Raw genomic sequence first — 22,512 nt, 5'->3', positions numbered from 1 at the left:
GAATAAGAGCTCATTCATAATTATTATTATCAGTACATATTCATCCAACAAGCATTTGTGGAACACCTACTATACTCTATGAAGGATCGTGGAGGTAGAATGACAAGTCTGATCCCTGCTCTCAAGGAGCTCAATATCTAATTTTTGAGCTAGATGGGGTCCTCAGAGTCATCTATGATATTACACTACATGGACACTACAAAGATAAGCCCATTAGTAGGAAAAGACAAAACAAACCAAATAAGACAAAGCAACAACAAAAACCTTTCTTCAAATGAAAGCTTAGGCAGAAGACCAATAGGTAAGTATGGAGCTGCTCTGGGTGAACAGGGACAAGGGAGGACAGGATGTCTCTCCACATCTCCATCCTGCCTCTCCCCAGGCTTCCATGGAATGCAGCTCTTTAGAAAATCAAACAATTGGCCAGTCGCATTGGCTGACACCTGTAATCCCAACACTTTGGGAAGCCAAGGCAGGCGGATCGCAAGGTCAGGAGATCAAGACCAGCCTGGCCAACATGGTGAAATCCCGTCTCTACTAAAAATACAAAAATTAGCTGGGCATGGTGGCACTCGCCTGTAGTCCCAGCTACTCGGGAGGCTGAGGCAGGAGAATCGCTTTAACCCAGGAAGCGGAGGTTGCAGTGATTCGAGATTGCGCCACTGCACTCCAGCCTGGCGACAAAGTGAGACTCCGTCTAAAAAAAAAAAAAAAAAAAAAAAAAAAAAATCAAACAATCATTTCTCTAAAATCGATGAAGCTAAGACCCAAAGAGGTGACGTGACTTGCATATAGGACACACAGCCAACTATAGTGGTAAAGATGGGATAAGATTAGGAGAAAGTATCTTAGAATCACGTGCTGGGAATGACCTTACAGATGATTTAAAGTTGATCCAATGTTCTCATGTTATAGAGAAGGACACAGAGGTCTCAGAGTCTATTTAGAAGCAGATCATGAAAATATGGTCCAGTTTTCCTAACTCCTAATTCAAGTTTTTTTCAGCTACATCTCTTCTCACTTCAGTTCCTGCAAACATACTCCAAGATGGAGCATTTCCCCTAAAGAAAACGGCGGCTCTTCACCATTCAGTGGTGCCAGGTACAGTGTCCTGGGAAGGAAACATTTTTCAGACCAGCCGTAAGTGAGCAATTCAGGGTGTTTTCCTTTAAAAGCCACACCCACTCCTGCAACTGCATAGGCTGAGTTAGCAGCTTTGCAAAGATATTAGCACCTCACTGGTTGTATTATGTTTCAAAGTATAACCCTTCTCAGAGGTACTCCCATTTTAATAAGATTCACTTAAAGACTGAAAGTAACATTTGAAAGAACTTTGTGAGGCTCAGAACCAGGAGAACATCAAAGAAGGCCTGAGACAACTGGCTGCCTTTCATAGTACGGTGCTGATGGAGGTCAAAAAGAACACTCAATTCCTTTTCCAGCTGCCATTGGCTTTCCTGCTAAGGAGGAGTGCCTTTGGATTGCCAAGGACAAAACAAAGAAAGCAGACCCCAAGGCGTGATGAATGGGTAGGACGAAAACATCTACTGCTCCAAATGAATTCAAATCTCACATCTGGGCAAACTGTGTCATGGGCTTAGAGGAAAATCAAATGACATGGCCAACCTGCTGGGAGAGTCTGTTGAGGAAGACATGATCCATCAGAGCGGGACAGAATCAAGGAATTAGGCAAATGCCTACAATTTTTAAAAGGGAGAAAGGGAGAATTCTCAAAGGTACAGGTGGCTCAGCTAGAAATTGATCCCAGAAATAATAATGGATAGACTGTAAAGGGAGTCAAAAATGGTGGTGCCCTAAGAGCCAACCCAATCCACAAACCTGAGAGACCAGAGAAAATGAAGCAGACAAGGGGGACTTCAGCAAAGCATTTTAGACACAGAGACAGGTAGCTCAATAACTTGATGATTGACAATTACAGAGTTACAAAGGGCATGCATTAGTTGATAGGAAAGTATTTCTTGTTCTTATCCCAGGGAATATTTAATCAAAAGCAGGGAGCATTCTTATCAAAACTATCCATGTACAGTGGATCAAATTAAACTTCCCTATATTTACAAGAAATAAATCCTTTACTCTTTCTAGAATAAATGCCCAGAAGCTTGGATTACCACCTGCAGGGGGTGGTTAATATATTAGACAGCAAAATGTGGATTTAAAAAGACCTGAATAGCTTGGCACCAAATTCAATAAAATTTTCGGTTGAGAGATAGATGTAACTTTCTGTCAAAAATTAAAAAAAAAAAAAGTCACAGCTGATGTTAGAAGACACGATCTAGCAGGGGTACATATGGTACAGATGCAGAGACTGTCAACAGTGTCACTCTAATAGTAATGAAATGGCTTTGCAAAAATTCTATCAGTGAGAAAAATTGTAACAGCTGAACTAACCCAACCCCTATCTTGCCTTTCCCTAAATTATTCCTGGGCTTTTGGGCCAAGCGGACTTTGAGAGACATTTAGGCTATGGTTTAAACGATAAAAGGTCTCCCTCAAAATTCAATCACTTTTATAAAGCTAATGGGAGGCCATCAGGCTGTGTGGAGGAGAGATGCATGAGTGCTGCTAAGGTGCAGGTGTAAACGATTATCAGCCATGATTCCAGAAGTTGTAAGATAGGCAACTTCAACTACTCCTGCAAATAGCATCACTATTGTAGAACCTAAGATGGGCCTTTTGAGATATCTTTTCAAGTGTTTTGAATGTCTTGACACTTATGGCTCCAATGGACCCACCAACCCCACTCCTGTGCCCGCCCCCCACCTCCCAAAAGTGATTCAACCCACAGGAAGACAGCTTCAACCCCCTATAATTCTTTTTTTTTTGGTTTGGTTTTGTTTTTTTGAGACGGAGTCTCGCTCTGTCGCCCAGGCTGGAGTGCAGTGGCACAATCTCTGCTCTCTGCAAGCTCCACCTCCCAGGTTCAGGCCATTCTCCTGCCTCAGCCTCCCCAGTAGCTGGGACCACAGGCGCCTGCCACCATGCCCGGCTAATTTTTTTGTATTTTTAGTAGAAACGGGGTTTCACCATGTTAGCCAGAATGGTCTTGATCTCCTGACCTCGTGATCCGCCTGCCTCGGCCTCCCAAAGTGCTGGAATTACAGGCGTGAGCCACCGCGCCCGGCCTCAACCCCCTATAATTTAATCTCTGCCCCAACCAATCAGCAGCAAGCCCAGCCACCCCCACCCTTTCCCCTAAACTGCCTTTGAAAAACCCCTAACTCAGGAAGTTTGATGAGATGATTTAAGTATGAACTCCATCTCCCACGTGGCGAGGCGGCCTCATGTCTATTAAGCACTTTATTTACTACAATGCTGTGGTCTTTCTTTACGTAGCAGGCAGGAAGAACCCCTCAGGCTGTTCCAGCAAAGTATGACAAAGCTACCAAAAACTCTATAATCTTAGGCTGTGGTAGCAGAATAATGAGGTGGCCATCTGCTTTGGTCAGACTACCTGGAGTGTAGTTCTGGGATTGGAATACGTCTGGAGGAAAGGATTCAAAACAGCATCATGTAAGACACAGCTGAAGAAAGTTGAGTGAGCAATGTCTCTGAGTGAGCAGGGTGTCCATCTTCAAACATCTGAAAGGCCAGATGTTGATGTGCTCTGCGAAGTCCAAGGCTGCAGAGAAAGAGAACCAGTGCCAATACAAGGAAGCACTTTCTTTTTTTGTGGGGGGGAACGGGGGGACGGATTCTCACTCTGTGGCCAGGCTGGAGTGCAGTGGCACGATCTTGGCTCAACTGCAACCTCCACCTCCCAGGTTCAAGCATTTCTCCTGCCTCAGCCTCCCAAGTAGCTGAGACTACAGGTGCATGCCATCACACCCAGCTAATTTTTGTATTTTTAGTAGAGATGGAGTTTCAACATGTTGGCCAGGATGGTCTCGATCTCTTGACCTCGTGATCCTTGGCCTCCCGAAGTGCTGGGATTATAGGCATGAGCCACCACACCCAGCCACAAGGAAGCACATTCTAGTGGTCTCCAAAAGTTGCTTCAGGAGGTAGGTCGTTCCCCATTACAAGAAGCTGTTAGGCATGGCTACACAGTGCTTCCCAAATCGAGGCGTGTCTATCCTCTAACTCTAGGCCGTCCCTGACTAGGAATAGTGTTGACCAGACTATATTTGCAGTAAATAATTCCTTTGTGGAATAAAGACCTAGGACTTCATATGACCAGCTGAAAGAGCTGCTTCTATGAGCCACAGAACCGTATTGAAATCCTAATAAAGTCAGTGTAATGATATGTTGGCATTATAGAGAGCTTTCATCTATGGAGCTCAGGGCATTTTCACACCAATTATTGCTTTTTATCTTCACAATACTCCTACTAGGTGAGGAGGAGGAGGAGTAGGAAGAGGAGGAGGAGAAAGAGAAGTTTTATTTTGCCCATTTTGTAGCTGGAGAAGCTTGGGGAGATTTGGCAAAGGCTGTTCCATCATCACAGGGGTGTGGGGTTTGGAATTTGTAACCTGGTTCTTTACCAATCTCTATTGTCATGGGTTAAAGCCACATCCCACCTTTCTGCAGGACACTGCCCCTGCTACAAAGCATTTGAAAGCAACCATAATCAAGGACTAGGAAACGATGTGAGAAAAGCCATTTGGCCCCTAGGAGTGGTGACTGACAAGCAAAGCCAGTTTGAATAGCCCTTTACCTCATATTACTTCATTTTCCTCAATTATCTGAGGGGTTGATAATTCTCTGGGATGGGAAGCAGATCCAAAATGGCTTTTAACAACACATGAAAATATCCAAGGGCTAAGAGCACTCTATTTTATGTTTCTATTATGGTATTTAACACAGTATGCCTTAAATTAGATTGGCAAATGTCTCTCTGACTAATCCATAAGATCTGCAAAGGAGGTGTTAAACCTTCCTTGTCTGTCAGAAGGTATAGAAAAGTGGGTTTGGCTGGGCGCGGTGGCTCATGCCTGTATCCCAGCACTTTGGGAGGCTGAGGCGGGCGGATCACATGAGGTCAGGAGTTCGAGACCAGCCTGACCAACATGGAGAAACCCCGTCTCTACTAAAAATACAAAATTAGCTTGGTGTAGTGGTGCATGCCTGTAATCCCAGCTACTCGGGAGGCTGAGGCAGGAGAATTACTTGAACCCGGGAGGTGGAGGTTGTGGTGAGCCGCGATTGTGCCATTGCACTCCAGCCTGGGCAAGAAGAGCGAAACTCCATCTCAAAAAAAAAAAAAAAAAGAAAGAAAGAAAGAAAAGAAAAGACGGTTCAAGCACTGTCCCTGAAATTAGACTGCTAGAGTTCAAATCCCAGCTCTACTACTTATAAGCTGGGTGACCTTGGGCAAGTGGGTCACCTGCTCTGCGCCTGGTTTCCTCATCTATAAAACAAGGATCATACAGGTATATCCTCCCTCAGAGGATGGCTGTAAGGAATAGATCAGCTTACCTATTAGTGCCCGGTCCCTGGCATGTGCGTTCCATGTGAGTCTCCATTTTCACTCTGTAGACTGCTGAGCACAGCAAGCTCTTAGCATGGTGGCTGAAACAAATCTATTCTCTACTCACCTGCAATAAGATCTTGGGTTGTCTGCACAAGAGGGACAATATTAGAAAAGCATGTATAAATGAAATGCACAGATAACCCAGAATCTTAATTTCTGAAAAAATTTTCAACTATTTTCTGTAATGAAGCTTTGCAACCAGAACTGCTAACAATCTGTAAGCATCTTCCCTAGACCGTTTTGTAAAATAAATAGTGAGGTTTTAAAGCGATCTCATTCTCAAGGAAGTTTTAAAAGAAGCCACTTTAGAATGTCCCATGAGGGAGAAATTTACCAATTGCTCCTAGTATTGGACCTCATTTTAAGTGATTCAGATTCTGGTGCCTGAGAACAAATCGAGATGGGACCCATGTGGTCTCTATGCCTGCAGCAGATTCACCTTTGCAAACAGGATATGAGGTGAAAGGAAGAAAGAACATGTGAGAAGACTGGAAAGAACGGACCAGGTGACCACCACCTGACAGAAAAAGATGTTCCCTCATCCTGGAAGGAGTGCCAGGAGAAAGAGAAAGAAAGCATGCAAGGACAGAACCCCAGGGAAATAGGCATCTAGTGTGGGTGACGAGACAGTTTGATAACAAGATTTGGGAACAGTCATTAATATTACTATTCCAATTAGCATCTGGGATCCAACTAGCTGTTAGATGTGAGTGAGGAATGATGCCATATCCTAGAAATTGCTCTGCTGTTTTTGATGTTTCTTTCATATTTACTCAGCTTTCTCTCTTTCCATAAAGAGAATTTTTTATAATAAAGTTGCAGAAAATGTGTGATCACAAATCTGTGGGGAGGCCATCAAAAAGCCACCTTGGCAAACCTTTGCAAGGATGCCCTTGTTATTCAGACCTGCAGGGCTCTGTCAACCTGATTAGCACCCCCCTGCAGGGGGTGAGGGGGTGACAAATGGATATCTTCCCTTGAGACAGAGACTGCAAAAATTAGAAGCCACAGTTTGGTGGCTCTGGGACCGAATTCTCCTGTGTCTCAAGTTCATGTTGTCACTCGGCATGGTGGTTAAGAGCTCTGCTCTGGTCTGACAGATGACATGTGGTTCTAATCTAGTTCTGCCACTTTCTGGTTTTGACCCTGGGGAAATGCTTTCACTTCTCTAAACCTCTGTCGCTTCCTCTTTAATAGAGAAATCTATTGGACCCACTCCTCAGGGAGACTGGAAGGATTCAGGGAGCTGATGTAAGTGCTGAGCAGAGTTCCTCACTGAATATTGATGACCAGCATCCTACTCATCAATTCCCCACTTTACACATATTTTTCTCTAGTAAAGAGTCACGAAAATGCAGAAATAACCAAAAGCCAGGGCCAGTGAGGTCGGGGAGGGGAAGGGGCACAAAGGCACTGGTCACGACAATACTGGCTCGTTCACTGTGAAAAAGCTAGATGTGACGAAGGGCTTGGTGCCACTCGGTTCCAGAGTAAACAAATGCCCAGATGAGCCACGGCCCTGTAAGAGAATCCCAACACTGCAATATTGTGAACAGACAGCCTCAGGCACCCATGGGAGTGAAGAGAAATGCTGGAAATAAAGTAGCTTTGTGGAAATGGAGGCCAACTCGGGAGTGCTAATCTGACAGCGAAATCTCATGCTAACCTAGTGTTACCTTTTATCAAAAGAGCTCCTGGACCCTTTGACCTTATATCAAATATAAATCAACAATTTTGGCAGCTGCATTGTATCTGAACGGTGTCCACAGGATGTTAAATTAAAGGACATCTGGGAAAGCACCATGCACCATGCCTGGCACCAGAGAATACAAAGCACACTTTGGTGCTAGTATAAAAATAAGGTGATAGTTGACTTTCTGCACCAATCATGAAGGTGCTGAGCTGATTTGCACCCACAACTTTTTTTTCCTCCTCCTCCCCTCAACATGTAGAAATCACTCAACCTCAACTCGCTTGGAGCCTAGTACTTAAAGCGATCTGTGTTATTTTTGTTAACAAAGACGTGCTGAGAACTGATGCTTGAATCTTTTTCTTTTTGTGATGATTCCATCAAAATGTTTCATGCAGGAAGACCTTTACAAAACTCCCAAGAAGTACATAAGAGTTTATGGTAGAAAATGGCTTTTAAATGTGCAAATTTCACACACATAGTTGCATGTTTATGCACAAAACCATGTCCTACAGAAGCATCCCGTTTCTCCCTTAGTTCCCGTCTTGGCCTCTGCCCTGTGTCTGAGGGGAGGGGCTGCCTCCCAACTGGACAAAGAGTGGAGAACAAGTCAGCTTGCGGTGTGCACTACTCTGGGGCTTGTATTAAGGAAACTGGAGCTTCCAGGAGCTATAAGCACCTCTGCACAGCCCTGCCAGCTATAAGAGTCAAGCTAAACAAATTTACAAGGAAATCACATTTTTCCTTTCTATTTCATGGGAAGATGAGATTCTTCTCTATTGTTAGGCCCAAACTATAATGTTCCTTGCAGCTTTCATTTAAAGGTAATAGCTATTTGGTACTGTGCAGAATCTGTTAATTTAGGATTATAAATTAGATACAAGGTGGTTCACTGAACTAGTACAAGTTTCTTGGCTTAATCAATTTGCAAATGCCAAGGTAAAAAAAAAAAAAAATCAAATAACTGCAGCAAAAGTTACCAGGAAAAAAATGACTGTGACTGGCTCAGGGAGCTACCTGAGGTACAATAAGAGCCTGTGAAGAAGTGTCTCTTTTAGGGCTCTGACCTTGCCCTTGTCTCTTCTCACTCTACATCCTCCCAGGACAGGCTCATCAGCCACCTCAGGCCTGGATGAATTCCACATGGCTTCTCCATTCCAGACCTCTCTAGAACCCTCTGGGAAAGGAGTTGACAAACTTCCTGTAAAGGGCTGGAGAGAAAATATTTTAGGCTTTGTGGGCCACCTAGTCTCTGTCGCACCTATTCAACTCTGTCCTTATTGTGTGGAAGTAGCTAGAGACAATATGTAAGCCAATTAATTTGGCTGGGTTCCAATAAAACTTTATTTGCAAAAACAAGTGGAGGCCAGGAGTTGGTCTGTGCAGCCATAGTTTACTGATCCTTGCCCCAAGATCCAACTGCCTACTAGACATTTCCACCTGAAAAATTCCACAGCTGCCTCAAAACCCAACATTTCAAGGCTAGACATATTCTCTTTAACCCCTAGTCTTCTGTAAACACAGCAACACTCATGTACCCAGGGCTAACACTGGGGCATCATCTACATTCTCCACCCTGGCATCCCACAGTCAAGTACCACACATCTGTTTTTTGTTTGTTTTTGTTTTTTTGAGACAGGGTCTCATTCTGCTGCCTAGGCTGGAGTGCAGTGGCACTATCTTGGCTTACTGCAACCTCTGCCTCCTGGGCTCAAGCCATCCTCCCTCCTCAGCCTCCCGCGTAACATGTACAAACACACCACCACACTGGGCTAATGTTTGTATGTTTTGTAGAGACAGGCCTTCTCCATGTTGTTCAGACTGGTCTCGAATTCCTGAGCTCAAGTGATCCACCCGCCTCAGCCTCATATCTCATATGTCCCACTTCAATTATATGTTCCCTGAGTGCAGGGACCATGTCTTACCTATGTTTCTAATGATCTCTCCCTCCTATTGTCTAGTTTAATGTCTGGCATACAAAAGAGGTGCTAAAAACGTTTGATGAATGAATGAATGAACTGTTTTAGCAACTCTGGGGCAGTGCTTCTGAAACTTCGATATGCATGTATATCACCTGGAGACTTTGCTAAATGTAGATTCTGATTCAGCAGGTCTGGGCAGGGCCTGAAATCCTGCATCTCTATTAAGTCCCCAGGATACTGAATGCTTTTGGTCCATGGACCACACTTTGCACATCGAGGATCTGGGAAATATCCTTCGGTCCCAAAGTGCCTAAACACAAAGAGATTCTTCCCCAATTCTGACGCATATGTTGATTTTTTTTCCACAGTCATCATTACTTGTACCAATTTAAAACTCCAGAGAAATTAATAAAATAGTTTATGGCATCAAGTGACTTTTAAATTTGCAGAGTTTACACATATTTCCATTTCTGTGCCTTGGACTATTTGCTGCTTCAATTACTTCCTCCTTCCCTATCTACTTCTATCCCTTGGTGCCCACTTAATTTAATTTAAACATAACTGTGCTCATTATCTGTGTAGCAGTCCTTCTACAGATGCTCTGCCAATGCAAGACTTCCTTATCAAGATGTGTTACTTATCATGATTGTGCAAAATGTCTTAAGCAAATTATTATTGTTCAGAAATTCAAAAGGACAATTTGTTTTCCCAGAACTCTAGTACAATGACTAAATCGAAACCTATTTTCAAGCTACCTACACCCCTTTTTGTAGCAATAAAACATTTTTTTTTATCAGCAGAGCAAATAATTGCTTACAGACTTCCAGGGACCACATGATTCCCCCACTACCACACACCCTCCAAAAAAGGAGACTATACCAAGGTTATCTGGACAGACTCCATACTCTAGAAAGCTGAGCTATTTCTTTGGCAAATTAGAAGTATAATCCCAACATTGTGGCAAAAAAAAAAAAAAAAAAATCACACATCTTTGTACGAATTCAGTAAATGTTGATGTCACATTGGGGGCAGCAGCTCTAGCTACATTCAACTCTACCTGAAAACTGGCTTTTAGTATAAGCCATGGATCCATAACACATAGGCTAGTTTACAACAAGTAATTTCAGCATTTTTGGATAATTACATTCCCTCCGACAATTTCTAAGGAACCTGCATGATACTGAATTGTGTCAGAAAATAGGTGCTACAGTGAATATGTGATTCTAATCAGGCTTTTTTACTACGGAATTATAGTAAAATGCACTATAATCAACTCATATAAATTGCTCTGTGCCTATACTTATCTCTAATGAAGGGAAGCAAATTGCCTTACCTGAAATTATAAAGAAAATGATTACAAAGGTATGGAAGTTTATAGGCATCTTATAAGACCTGATTTTATTATGCATTATATAGATGGCAAAAAATTCCTATTTATCCAGAATCTAAATGACCAGGAAGCTCAAATAAAATGTGTTTCATGGGAATTTGTTTTTATGTGCTGAATTGCAAGATCCTGAAGGGTCTTTAAGATCATCAAAGAAACATTAATGCTCACAGAACTTTAGAGCTGTAAGAGGTGTGGAGTTCACATGGCCCAACCTGTCCATTTGACAGCTGCGTGCTGAGCCCAGGGGAGAGCTTGGCTTGCCCAATGAATTTGTGACAAAGCGAGACCTAGATTTCAGTTTCCCTCATACCCCACAAATGGTCTTTGTGCTCTACTAGGTGAATGGTATTAAATACCACAGTCTTTTGTGTATTCTAATTCTTAGAAATTTCCTAATTTATGCATGGTCCACCCTTGCTAAAATTTCAACATACACCACGATATCTTAGAGCTCCCTTCCCACTTAATCTTCTCTCTTAGCATTTTCACAATTTAAAAAAATCATCTGTATTCCCCATTAGCAGGCAAGATTCCTAAGGACAAGTAACTTTTTTTCTTTTATTCACTGCTGTATCACCTAGAACAGTACCCAGCACAAAGTGAGAGGTTGAGAAATAGTTGTTGAATGAAAAAAAAAATGAATCGTTTACAATAATCCTCAAACCTATCACTGCATTATCAGAATACCCCATTTTTTATGTCATCTATTTGACACTTTTCCAGAACTTCTGATGTGCCAGGCATTTTACAAGGCTGAGGTGAACCACAGAGTAATAGGCTTATTTTATTCATTCAGGGAGCTTAATTTAAGGTGATCCTATTATTGTAACCTAATGCAATGTCATCTCTTATCAGCTTAATTCTGCAGACTGTAGCTATGTATTACTCCCTGAAGGAATTATTTTCACCTTCAACCTGAAGTTAGGACTCATGATTCAGCAATCTGCTTTCTGGGATCATACAAGGGAAACTGCAATCTTTGTGCTAGCTTGCCAAAGCTGAGAAAGATGGAGCAGATCAAAATAAGCAGGATTTGCCAGGCAATTTTGACATATTCTTCCTCTCACATATAACCATCACAAAGTAATGCATTTCATAATGAGAAGATCCTTGCACTAGAAGCATACATAGTATCACATGTCTCATCTTCTTGTTTCTCAGGTAATCCACAAAACAGAAATAAATACATCGCTTTCCCAGAAATATGAAAAAAATAATAATTTCATAAGAATTCAGGATATTATACAATATTTTCATAATTGAATACTAAATTACAGTAAGGTTAACTCTTCTACATTGAGGATGCTGATATTTTACAGTGGAATTAGTTCTGAGGGATTTGGTGGCACTTGGAATTCTCTTGCCCACATAAACCCAAGATGTCGTTTTAATCAAGTGGCAGCTTGATTAAATATAACAATTATATATATATAAAACAAATATATAATCAAATATAAATAAACGGCTTATAAGACGCTAGAAAAATAAACAGCAGTAAAGGCTCAATTATTCACCCTTCAGTGGAAATGCAAGTAATTTTTTAAAAACTGTTTCCATTTCACTTTGGATCCCTACCTATCCTCCTCAGTTCATCTTAAATGGTCATCTTGAATGCTCTGCCTCCCTGCTCAGTGAACTCTCACTTCTTGGTATTTTCAGTGAATTAATACCTTCTTTGAATATTTTTGTTGGTGGTGGTGATGTTACTTTCTAATTCCTCTTCCAGGTTAAAATAGTTTTACACTTAATTTTATTTTTCATTGTGACAAAATACACACATCAAATTTATCATCTTAACTTTGAAGTGTACAGTTCAGTAGCGTTAGGTACATTGACATGGTTGTGAGACCAATCTTTAGAACTCTCCTCATCCTGCAAAACTGCAACAATGCCAATTAAACAACCAATCTCCATTCCTCCCTCACTCCAGCCTCTGAAAACCACCATTCCACCTCCTCTATTTGTGAATTTGACTACTCTAGGTACTTCATATAAGTGGAATCATATTGTTTGTTGTGACTGTCTTATTTTACTTAGCAAAACGGCCTCAAGGTTCATCCATGTTGTGGCATGTATTAGAATATCCTTCCTTTTAAGGCTGAATGACATTCTATTGTATGTAGAATCCATATTTTGTTTGTTCAGTGGACACTGGGATTACTTCCACTTTTTGACTATTGTGAATAATGCTACTGTAGCATGGTGTACAAATATCTCTTGGAAATTTTGCCTTTAATTATTTTGGATAAGTACCCAGAAGTGGAATTTCTGCATCATATGGTCCCATGCTAATATCAACGTTACTGTATATACTGACAAGCACTAAGGATGGGAGATTTAAAAAGAGGCCACCAGGAATACACTGGGCAGAATGGCTCTAATCAAATAGGAATGGCACTCCCTAGACAGAGGCTGAGAGCCTGTGACTCCAAGGAGCTCTTGCATTGTGTACAATCTCTAAAAACAACGAATGCTCGTAGTAAGTTATTTCCATAAACCACCTTAAGACCCCCATCTCTGCTGTAGAGGAGATAAAGGGTATGAACACGAAGAGCCAGAGGGGAGAAGAAGGAGAAAACAAGAATCAAGGTATCAATGAGTCTCTTAGAGGAATTTTCCCAAGTGGACCATTGTAGGAATGAATGTTTTCGGGTTTAGGAAGCTTAATCTTTGCTTCCAGGGTTGGTCAAATACTGTAACTCTAAAGACAGCATTTCTGTAAATGAGATGCTTTCCTAGAGTGTGGCCCACCTTGGCAGGCAACAGAGAGCTCAGCAGAGGACTGTAGGGAGTGTGGGGCCTCGGGTAGGGCCAGGGCTGCTTCTGCATTTTTCTGAGAGTGAGCTGACACCTCTGGGAACTCAATCAGGAAGATCATCTGCCTCACCTGCTCTGTGAAGATGTTCTCATTACTCCAGAGTTCCTCTATTTCAGGGGAATCCTCCCAGTTTGGGTTCATAGGGCCTTGACTATTTCTCCCCCAGTCCTCCTTAAAATGTGACCATTTGTTCCTGGGGAAAAACCTGAATGCAGGCATTAACCCAGGAATTCCACTTATCTCTGGAAGGCTGAGGAGGACTAGGGCTGAGGGAAAAGCTTGGTTTTGGCATTGGGCGGGTCATGGGTGACTTGTGAGCTGGTTCAGTGAGGCTGGAAATCTACCAAAGAATTAAAGAATTGAGTGGACTGACAGGGATAGAGGAATACTGACAATATGTTTGGAAGAGAGTCTGATAAAAAAGAATACATGTAAAAGATAAAGTTCTGGAAATATGAGTTGTATGATTACCCAAGATTCAGGGAAACTACTGATAAATGCAGAGGCTTCCTATGGTCACACCATAGCCATCAGAATTCAATGTAGGGTCTAAGGAAAGAGTGCTTTGCATTCATGGAGACTGGAGTGTGGGGAGGCAAAAATGAAGAAATAGCATATTCTGGTGGTACATTTTAAGCTAGTATTTTGCAAGTATAATAGGTTATTTCTATTCCTGTAAGACTCCATTTGTTTTAAAATAATGCCATTATTTGGGAATAGTCTGAGTTTCTTAATACCTCAATTTCATCTTAATAAGTGACACCCTAGAAAAATGTATTCTTCAAGCAGGAGAAGCAAATTTTTTTCAGAGCTCCACTCTCTCTATGGCAGTAAGCAACATGTTGAAGAACATGTTCTTCTGCACGCTCATTATTATTTAGGTCACTTAGACTATTAATCCTTTTGAATCTCTGCTGTGTTACAATAAATCAGAAATCACATCGACATTGTGAGGTTGGGTTGCTCTGACCTCTATAATAAAGTTAGCTTCCTTTCCCTTCTTCTGCCCCCAGACAAAATCTATGGCATGTGGTGACACACACTTTGGTCAGATTAATTCCTCTCCATTTTACCTACAGTTTGAAAGAGAAAATCACATTGTGCTTGATGAGTTTTGATCAACTGTTCAAAAAAACATATTTGGCAAGGTTCAGGGGAATGGAAATTAAGAAGCAAGGGAGGGAGAGAATGAGGTAGGAAGAAGCAGGAGGGATTGAGATGGTTTCTCAAGAGAACAGGTGGAGCAAAGCAGAAAAAAGTGGAAAAGATAAGCAAGAAAGAAGAGCATGAAGAAATGAGAAATGTATTGCCATTTCAAAAAACTGTTTCAAACCATTGAGAAGCATCAGGCAGTCATGATTCGACCACTGACAGCTCGCTTATATGTGACCAGTTACAGAGCTCTGATATGACAAATGAAGGATTTGTATTAATTTCCAGTACTGTAGTTGCCTCAAATCATACCCAAAATTTAAAAGAAGAGAATTATAATGTAATCTAGAGAAGCATGGATACAGGAGTAAAAATGTCATCTAAATATTGCCTGAATCATTTACCTAACTTGCCCTTGACATGTTCTTCTAGAATCTAAGTCACCCCCTCCTCCATTATTGAGGGCAAGACTCTTGATCTGTTTTCTTGCTTATTTATTTCAGGTGGGTGCTTAAAACAATGCCTGACACATAGCAGATGCTGAGTAAATACTCATTGCCTAAATAGCCATTCAATCAGTGTTTATTATGAGATTCCTACATGCCAGCCCCTGGGCTTGGCACCAAAAAAATACAGATAAATTTAACACATGATCCCCCTCTACAATGTGGTAGGGGAAGAGAGACAAGTGAAAGACCTTAGAAATATGAGAAGCAGCAGCACATATATATGCTCAGCATAGAGATGCTGGAGCCACATTGCCTGTGTTTGAACCTGAATCTTATTAGTCCCTATCTGCGATGTCTTTGCAAGTTGCTTAGCCTCTTTGTGCCTCAGTTTTCTCATCCATGGAATGGGGCTATGATCCTCACAGGGATACAGCCAGGATACAGGAGAAATATAAAGTACCTGGCACAAAGTAAGTGTCAGGAAGCGCAGTAGAGATTAAAAGGTTCTGTGAGAGGATTCAGAACAAAGAGTGAGGCATAAAGAAGGATCAGTTCTGGAGACAGAAGTGGGGACTGCCAGGAAAGACTCCAAGAGAACAGGTGGCCCTTGAACCTCTTAAGATGGATCACATTTGCCAGGTTGTCGGTGACTGGAAGGACAATGGAACGGTGTAAGTGAAAGCCAGGAGGCAGGCAGTCCCATCAACAGGTGACAAAGACAGGGACAGGGAGAATTTGATGGAGGGACTGGATACAAGAGATGCTAACAAGGCTGAATCTACAATGAATCTACAAGGCTTGGGGGCTTATTAAGTGTGCAGTAGGAAGGGAAAACGTCTGTACTGAGGACAGACAGAAAAGCAGGTTATGGGGCTTTTTAAATTGCACATTAATGACTTGTTTTGTTGTTTAAGAATTCTTTCAATAGTTTTCTTTTTAATAAACAAGTAATTATTTGGAGAATTTAGTCAATGTCATAAACTGAATGCTTGCATCCCCCTAAAATTCTTATGTTGAAATCCTAACCTCCAATGTGATGGTGTCAGAAGGAGGGGCTTTTGGGAGATGATTAGGTCATGAGGGTGGCGCCCCCAGAAATGGGATTAGTGCCATCGTAGAAGGGACTCTGGAGAACCACCTTCCTCCTCCCACCATGTGAGGACACAGTGAGGACACAGGCCCTGTTTATGAATCAGGAAATGGGCTTTCAGCAGACACCAAACCTGTAAGAAACAAATTTCTGTTGTTTATAAGCCACCCACTCTGTGATGTTTTTGTTATAGCAGCCCAAATGAACTAAGACAGTCATTTAATTTTTAAAATACCATTTTAGAATTTTATATCACCTTTCAAAATAAATATGTATTAAATACAGAAAATTTGGGAACTACTGTTGGGCACTAATAATAAAATAACAATCACTCATAATCCCATTTACTGAAATAAGCACTCTGTTTCAATCTTTATCTTTTCCACTTCAATCTTTATCTTTTCCATTGTTTATATTTGTATACATTTTAATTGCAAATATGGGATCATATGGTATCTACTGTTTTGCAGCTTAATTTTTAAAAATTAAACATGAATGTGATTATATTCATTCAATATTCTACATGTTCAATTTTAATGGCTTCAAGTATTCCACTCTATGGATGTATCATAATTTATTTTTATCTCCTCCCTTATGTGAATGTATAAGTTGTTTCCAGTTTTTTTTCTATTACTGAACATTCCTGTTGATACATCTTTGCCCACATACTTGATTTTAGTGTTCATTTTAATGTATTTTATCCGTGTAACCATGTTGAAGTAAGGGAAAGTAAGTTAAATACACAATGTAGTTTATTGTACTCTTCACAAGAATTAATCCAGCCACAGCTTCTTGGTCCCCCCCACCTAGGAAATGCCATGTGCCTGCCCCATGAGAGACAGAACAAGGTGGGAGAGGCCCATTTGAGGCAGGCAGTCCTGCCTGGCCAGTGCTTCCAGGGAACAGGCACTTGGGCCCCTTCAGCAGCATTCCCCAGACCCTGGACAACCTGGATCCATGTAACAGCCACAGCAGGGCCCACAAGCCCGCGAGGTCTCCACCCTCACCTGCAGGAGATGAGGCAGCAACCAGCCTGTGTGGCAAAGTGGCCCAGCACCTCCCTTGGAGCCCTACTCAGAAAATGGGAGGAGAAGCACATTTGGTGGCAAGGCCAGAACCTATTCCCATCAGCTCCTTGATCTTCGTGAATCAACAGAAGAAAACACAAACTCCCGAAGTTACGCAACTGGATTTGATTATGCACCATTTATTTCCTTGGGTTAGGCATTCCACTTCTCAGACTGCCACATGCCACTAGCTCATGCTAAGCCAGAAAGGACAATGACAATGGGAAAGAAAAGGAGAAGCAAAATTAGAAAACTCCTTCATCTGAGGTGGCATGCTCCCACCACCGGGGGCCACTGTGAATATATTAATAGGAACAGGTGGTAGGAGGAGAGGAGCCAAATGGTTTGTCCTCTGTAAGTGGAGAAGGGAAGGGTGGGGGAAGAGTTAGGATGGTATCTGAAAGGGTCTACACTTTCTCAGAAATACAAGAGCAGAATTAATCAACCCAAATAAGGAGAGCACTGCTACTCTCAGGCTGCTCATCTGGAAGACTGGACTCAAATTCTACAACCCAAAGAGCAGTGACTTTCCAAACACTTTTTGAACCGTAGGCCAAAGTCCTTTATTTCTAAAAACAAAAACAAAAAAAAAGCTTTTGGCTGCTTCTTGAAATTTATTCTTGTAAAAGACTATGACCTATTTATTCTGTCCTTGCTATAATAGTGGATACCCTCTAGACAAGGTCTATGCTTTCCATTCATTCACTTGTTGGGTCATTCATTCATCATCCATTCATCACATATTAATAACTATTCTTGGTGGGTAATCTACTCTGTGCAAGATGTTGCATTGCCAGGTCTGTGCACATAGTAGTGAGCAAAACAGACATGTTCCTATCCTCACACCCTTCTGGTCTTGGAGAGGAACACAATTAACAAAGAAGCAAATAAATTATTGAGTATAAAGTGCAATGGAGGAACTAAATAAGGTGTTTTCATAGAGGCTAATGAGACAGATCTGCTTAGCACGGTTATAAGAGGCACCTCTGAGGAAGGGCAGAACAGGGCTATCATCCACCCAACTACTGAATTTTCCTCCTGGGCACACAGGAAGACTACATGCCCAGCCCTTCACATCCAGGTGAGGCCATATGGAATGTGGCCCAGGTGATGTTGTTCATTCCAGGCCCAGCCTACACAATCCTCCACGCATTCCTTGCTCCTCAGCAGGTGACTGCAGAGATCCTGCTAAGGATTCCGAGAAGGCACCGGGGGGAAAGAGAGGTCACAAGCTGGAATGGCTGGTGGCTGTGTGGAACAAAGCAGAATCCCAATTCCTATCCCTAATAACACACACACACACACCCCAACCACCTTGCACTGTGACGTGAGGGACACGTGCTTTATTGTTTTAAACCATTAGGATACTGGGTTGTAAGTGATAGCACTTAGACTCTTCTGACTAACAGAGGAGGAAGGGTTAAGCTAAGGCCTAAAAGATGGGAAGAAGCTGGTTCTTGGAAGATCTGGAATAAGGGTATTCAAGGCAGAGGAAACAGCATGAGTCAAGGGCCCACGGCAGGAAGTCTGAGGAATGGAAAGACAGCTGGAGGAGTGGGAGCTGAGAGAGTGCAGCGTAACATAAGGTAAGGCTAGAAAGACAGGAAGGAGAGAAAAAGCAGGAGCTTGTAGACAACAATTAGAGTTTGGATTTATTCTACATTCTACACACTTTTCCAACTCCTTTGACATAGTTATTTGTATGCCAAGATACCCAGTAGACACTATTAGCTGATTTATTTAAAATGACCAAAAATCTAGAAAGATGCAGTGCTAAATGCATTAGTTTTCTACTGCTGCTTTAATAGATTAGCACAAACTCAGTGGCTTAAAAAAACAAGAATTTAATATCTTAAGTTATGGAAGTCAAAAATTCAAAATCGCTCTCATTAGGCTCAAATCAAGGTGTTTTCTGGGCTGGGTTCTTTCTGAGCAACATCACCTGGGCCACATTCCACATGGCCCCAATTGGATGTGAAGGGCTGGGCGTGCAGACTTCCTGTGTGCCCGGGAGGCAAATTCAACAGCTGGGTGGAGACGCTAAGGAAGAATCTGTTTTGTCCACCTTCCTTGACTCCTGGTCCCCTCCTCTCCTTTTCAAAACCCAGCAGCAGAGCATCCTTCAATGACTCTCTGACTCTCACACTCTACTTTGCCTTAAATGGGTTCTTGTGATTACACTTGGCCCACTCAGATAATCCAGGGTAATTTGCCCATCTCAATCAAGGTCACCTGGTTAGCAATCTTACTTCATCTGAAATCTTAATTCCCACTTGACATGGAACAACATATTCACAGGGTCCAGACATCAGAACGGAGACATGTTTGCAGGGACCATTATTCGGTTCACCACAGTAGGAATACCATTACTTGTAAATTGATGTTGACTAATCATACTCACCAACCTTGTAACTCATAGACTCCTTTTATTCTTTCCCTTCAAACTGGATGATTTGAAAGTTGTGATCTCCAAAACAAACTGAACTTATTATGTAGTTACTGATAGATAATTATTCCATTAGCTTTTTTATTAGGCTTTTAAAAATGTATAAAAGAGGCTGCAGACCCCTAAAAACATCTGAAGTGATTGTAAGTTGGGAACCATTAGATTTACAGACAACTGAGCTTCTCAAATCTCAGTTCCCTTGGTCTGCTTAAATGATTTAGCTGAAGGTGAATCAGCGAACACTGATAGGATATATCCAGGCACATCTCTTTCCTGCTGTCCCCAAAATGGGAGATTAGGGATGCCCTCTTGAAAATGTCACCATAAGAAAATCATACTCTTAAGAGGAAGGAGGCTTGGACATTACCAGTCACATCTTAAATGCTGAGGGCTAATTATTCCACATGCTTCACACCACTGGATGGAAACACTCATTATTGTGTTAGAGGACAGGAATCTGGCAACTCTGCAGAATGCAAATCACCCAAAGCCATTCCACTCAAGCTGGCCTGATTAAGTTTGCTGTCAGCCCTCAAGGATGCTAACAAAGCTACTGGGACGGGAGGGAGTTCACCGCAATTCTTACGTACTGATTACACTGGATTAAGTGATTTGCTACATTTAAATAATAAACAATACACTTGAAAAATCACCTTGGACGCAAGATTCCCTGGACATTTGTTCCTGGGGATGAATGTGTCACGGGGCAAGGATATAACAGTTCATTCAGCATGTGCTCTATCGCCTTGGGCTTTAACACCCAGGGTCCCCCTTTCCTGCCACAGCCCCTCCTCTCAGTTTATACTCATCTTCTGACCAATCAGCACTCTTTTAAGTGACACCTCACAAAGGAATTTTGCCTTCCCATCACATCTCTTCTACATTTGCTGCTTTGTGAATCCTCTATTATTTATTAAACAAGCAACTCAATCAGTGCGTTCCTCCTTTCTTTTGCATGATGCCAGTGCCTCCATTTTCAGAGATACCAATAATTAACTTCCTAGCAAATGCTTACCTTGACTGCAGTTTTTAATCTTCAGATACCCTCCCAGGAAACTGATAAGGCAATAGAATGCTTTCAAGTCTGCTTCTTAAGACACAACCAGTTTAGGCACCAAAGATTTATTGACTTACACTGTGCGCTATTGAGTAAATCAATGAATAATCACATACCAGCTTCCATAACAAATCCTAAATAGGCCCTAACTTATGACGGGACAGAAAGCAAATTATGGTATTGGGAACATCCTGAGATACCTGTCTGATAATGATTGTGCATTTGGCCCACAATCTTCACTGCTTCTCCTTTAGCTATACCATTCGAGCAGAGCTAGAAGTGAGCATGCTAGATATGAAACACAGAAATCTAATATACTAATAAAGATTCAAGGAAGCATGTGTCTAAGTTTGGATGGGGAAAAGGAGAGGGAAAGAGGAAGGGGTTGGAGGGGTAGAAATAGGAGAGAAAGAGAGAAAGGAAAAGGAGGAGGAGGAGGAGAAAGATGAGGAGGAAGGAACGGGAGGATGGAGAGGAGGAGAAGGGAGGAGAGGGAAGAAAGATTTACATATAAAATAGATGCACATTCTTTTTCAGAAGAGTAAAATTTGGGCCCAAAGAGTTAGCTTCTGCGCAGCCAGTGTGGCTTTCTACACAAGTAAACCTTATCAGGCTTTTCATTCTGTGCAATGCCAATCAAATAGCTAACTCTACAATTGCTTTGATTACTAGTCTCTAAAAATTATCCAGCTATTGACCCAACTTTCCATTTTATCACGCTTAAGAGTTAACAAATGCAAATTTTCTTCCAAATTACAAGCTTTGTAATAAATAACGATAAGTATCAAAACTAAAAAAAAAATTGATCTTTATCATAGAAGAGACTATCCCTGTTAGAATGCTGGGTGCTGAATATTTTATGATTTAGAGCATGTAGAATATGGACAGCAGGTGAAGGGATGTTTTCTCCATGCCATTTCTTTTATTCATACGTAATGGGGTTGCCTGACATAGTAAGAGCTTTAAAAAAACATTGTTGGATAAGGATCTTTTATACCTCTTTGAAACCTTATAAACACTCTTCTTTTTCTGGAATGATTCATGGGGTCCTCAGAAAAACACCCCTTTCCCCGGCAACAATCACTGGGAATTTCCTGGCCTGCCTGTCGTATCCTCTGTGCAGGCAAACGCTGGCTGTTTAGAGCTCCTTCCTTGGCCACTGGAAATCTGGAGGCTCACCCTCCCTTCAGTGTCACTTTCCCCTCCAAGTAGCTCTCCAGGACAGGATCTAAGTTGAACCCATGCCAACTGACCTTGGGGCCTGGCTCACATCTGGTTCACGGGAAACAGACGTATCCTCCGCCCTGACAATTTCTAGATACCCAGTCATCCCCTAAGGCCACAATCTCAGAGCAACCTGCCCTTTAGATTTTTCAGAGTGAGTCAGGTCCCAGTCTATTGTGTCCTCCAAAATGCAGATGACACTTATTTAAACCATTCAAGAGGTCCAGTTGAAGCCTCTCTCTCTGGGCCTGGGGCAAGAGGCTGGCCTCCCCCTGTATCTTCCTTTCTGGAGAGGGCGAGATTTAGAACATAGCACACAGTTTGCTCCAATATTCTACATGGGCAAGGGCTTAAGAGTCACAAAACCAGTTCGTATGCAAATCTTTGTACTCCTGAAAGGGGGTCTTGGACCAAATTCTTAAATGGCACATTTAATGTATTGGGTACCCAGGCAAAACCTGGATTAAAACAGTTCCATTTAACATAGTGTTATATAAGAATACCCCATTTTATCCTAAAATATGAAATGCTAGAGTTCCAAAGCAGATTCATTAGGACAGTTATGGTTCACTTGGTTACATTTTACATTGTTTCATGGTGTTTAGTTATGAGGTATCATCTCTCTCTACAATTACAATTTGGCTAAGCCTCTCTGAATATGTTTATTTGCTCTTCAGTCATTTTTGGTTTCTTAACTCTCAGCTACGTCTCGCACC

The 22,512-nt window shown here is 41.8% G+C and overlaps 1 protein-coding gene across 6 annotated transcripts in view; it reads right to left on the bottom strand.

Moving 5' to 3' along the window:
• CHN2 (chimerin 2) overlaps positions 1 to 22,512 on the bottom strand; it is a 316,889-nt gene that overhangs the window by 186,482 nt on the left and 107,895 nt on the right. The window contains exon 1 of one of the 6 annotated variants that reach the window (XM_019031142.4): positions 3,473 to 3,700. The exons of the other annotated variants lie outside the window; for them this stretch is intronic. The gene's annotated coding sequence lies outside the window, so the exon portion shown is untranslated. Of the gene's footprint in view, positions 1 to 3,472; positions 3,701 to 22,512 lie in introns of those variants that run through there. 6 annotated transcript variants of the gene reach the window in all.

The sequence above is a fragment of the Gorilla gorilla genome, chromosome 6 (genome assembly GCF_029281585.2).
Source record: "Gorilla gorilla gorilla isolate KB3781 chromosome 6, NHGRI_mGorGor1-v2.1_pri, whole genome shotgun sequence".
Lineage (NCBI taxonomy): Eukaryota > Metazoa > Chordata > Mammalia > Primates > Hominidae > Gorilla > Gorilla gorilla.
The sequence above is the reverse complement of the archived record's forward strand: the minus strand, read 5'-3'. Positions and strand labels throughout refer to the sequence as shown.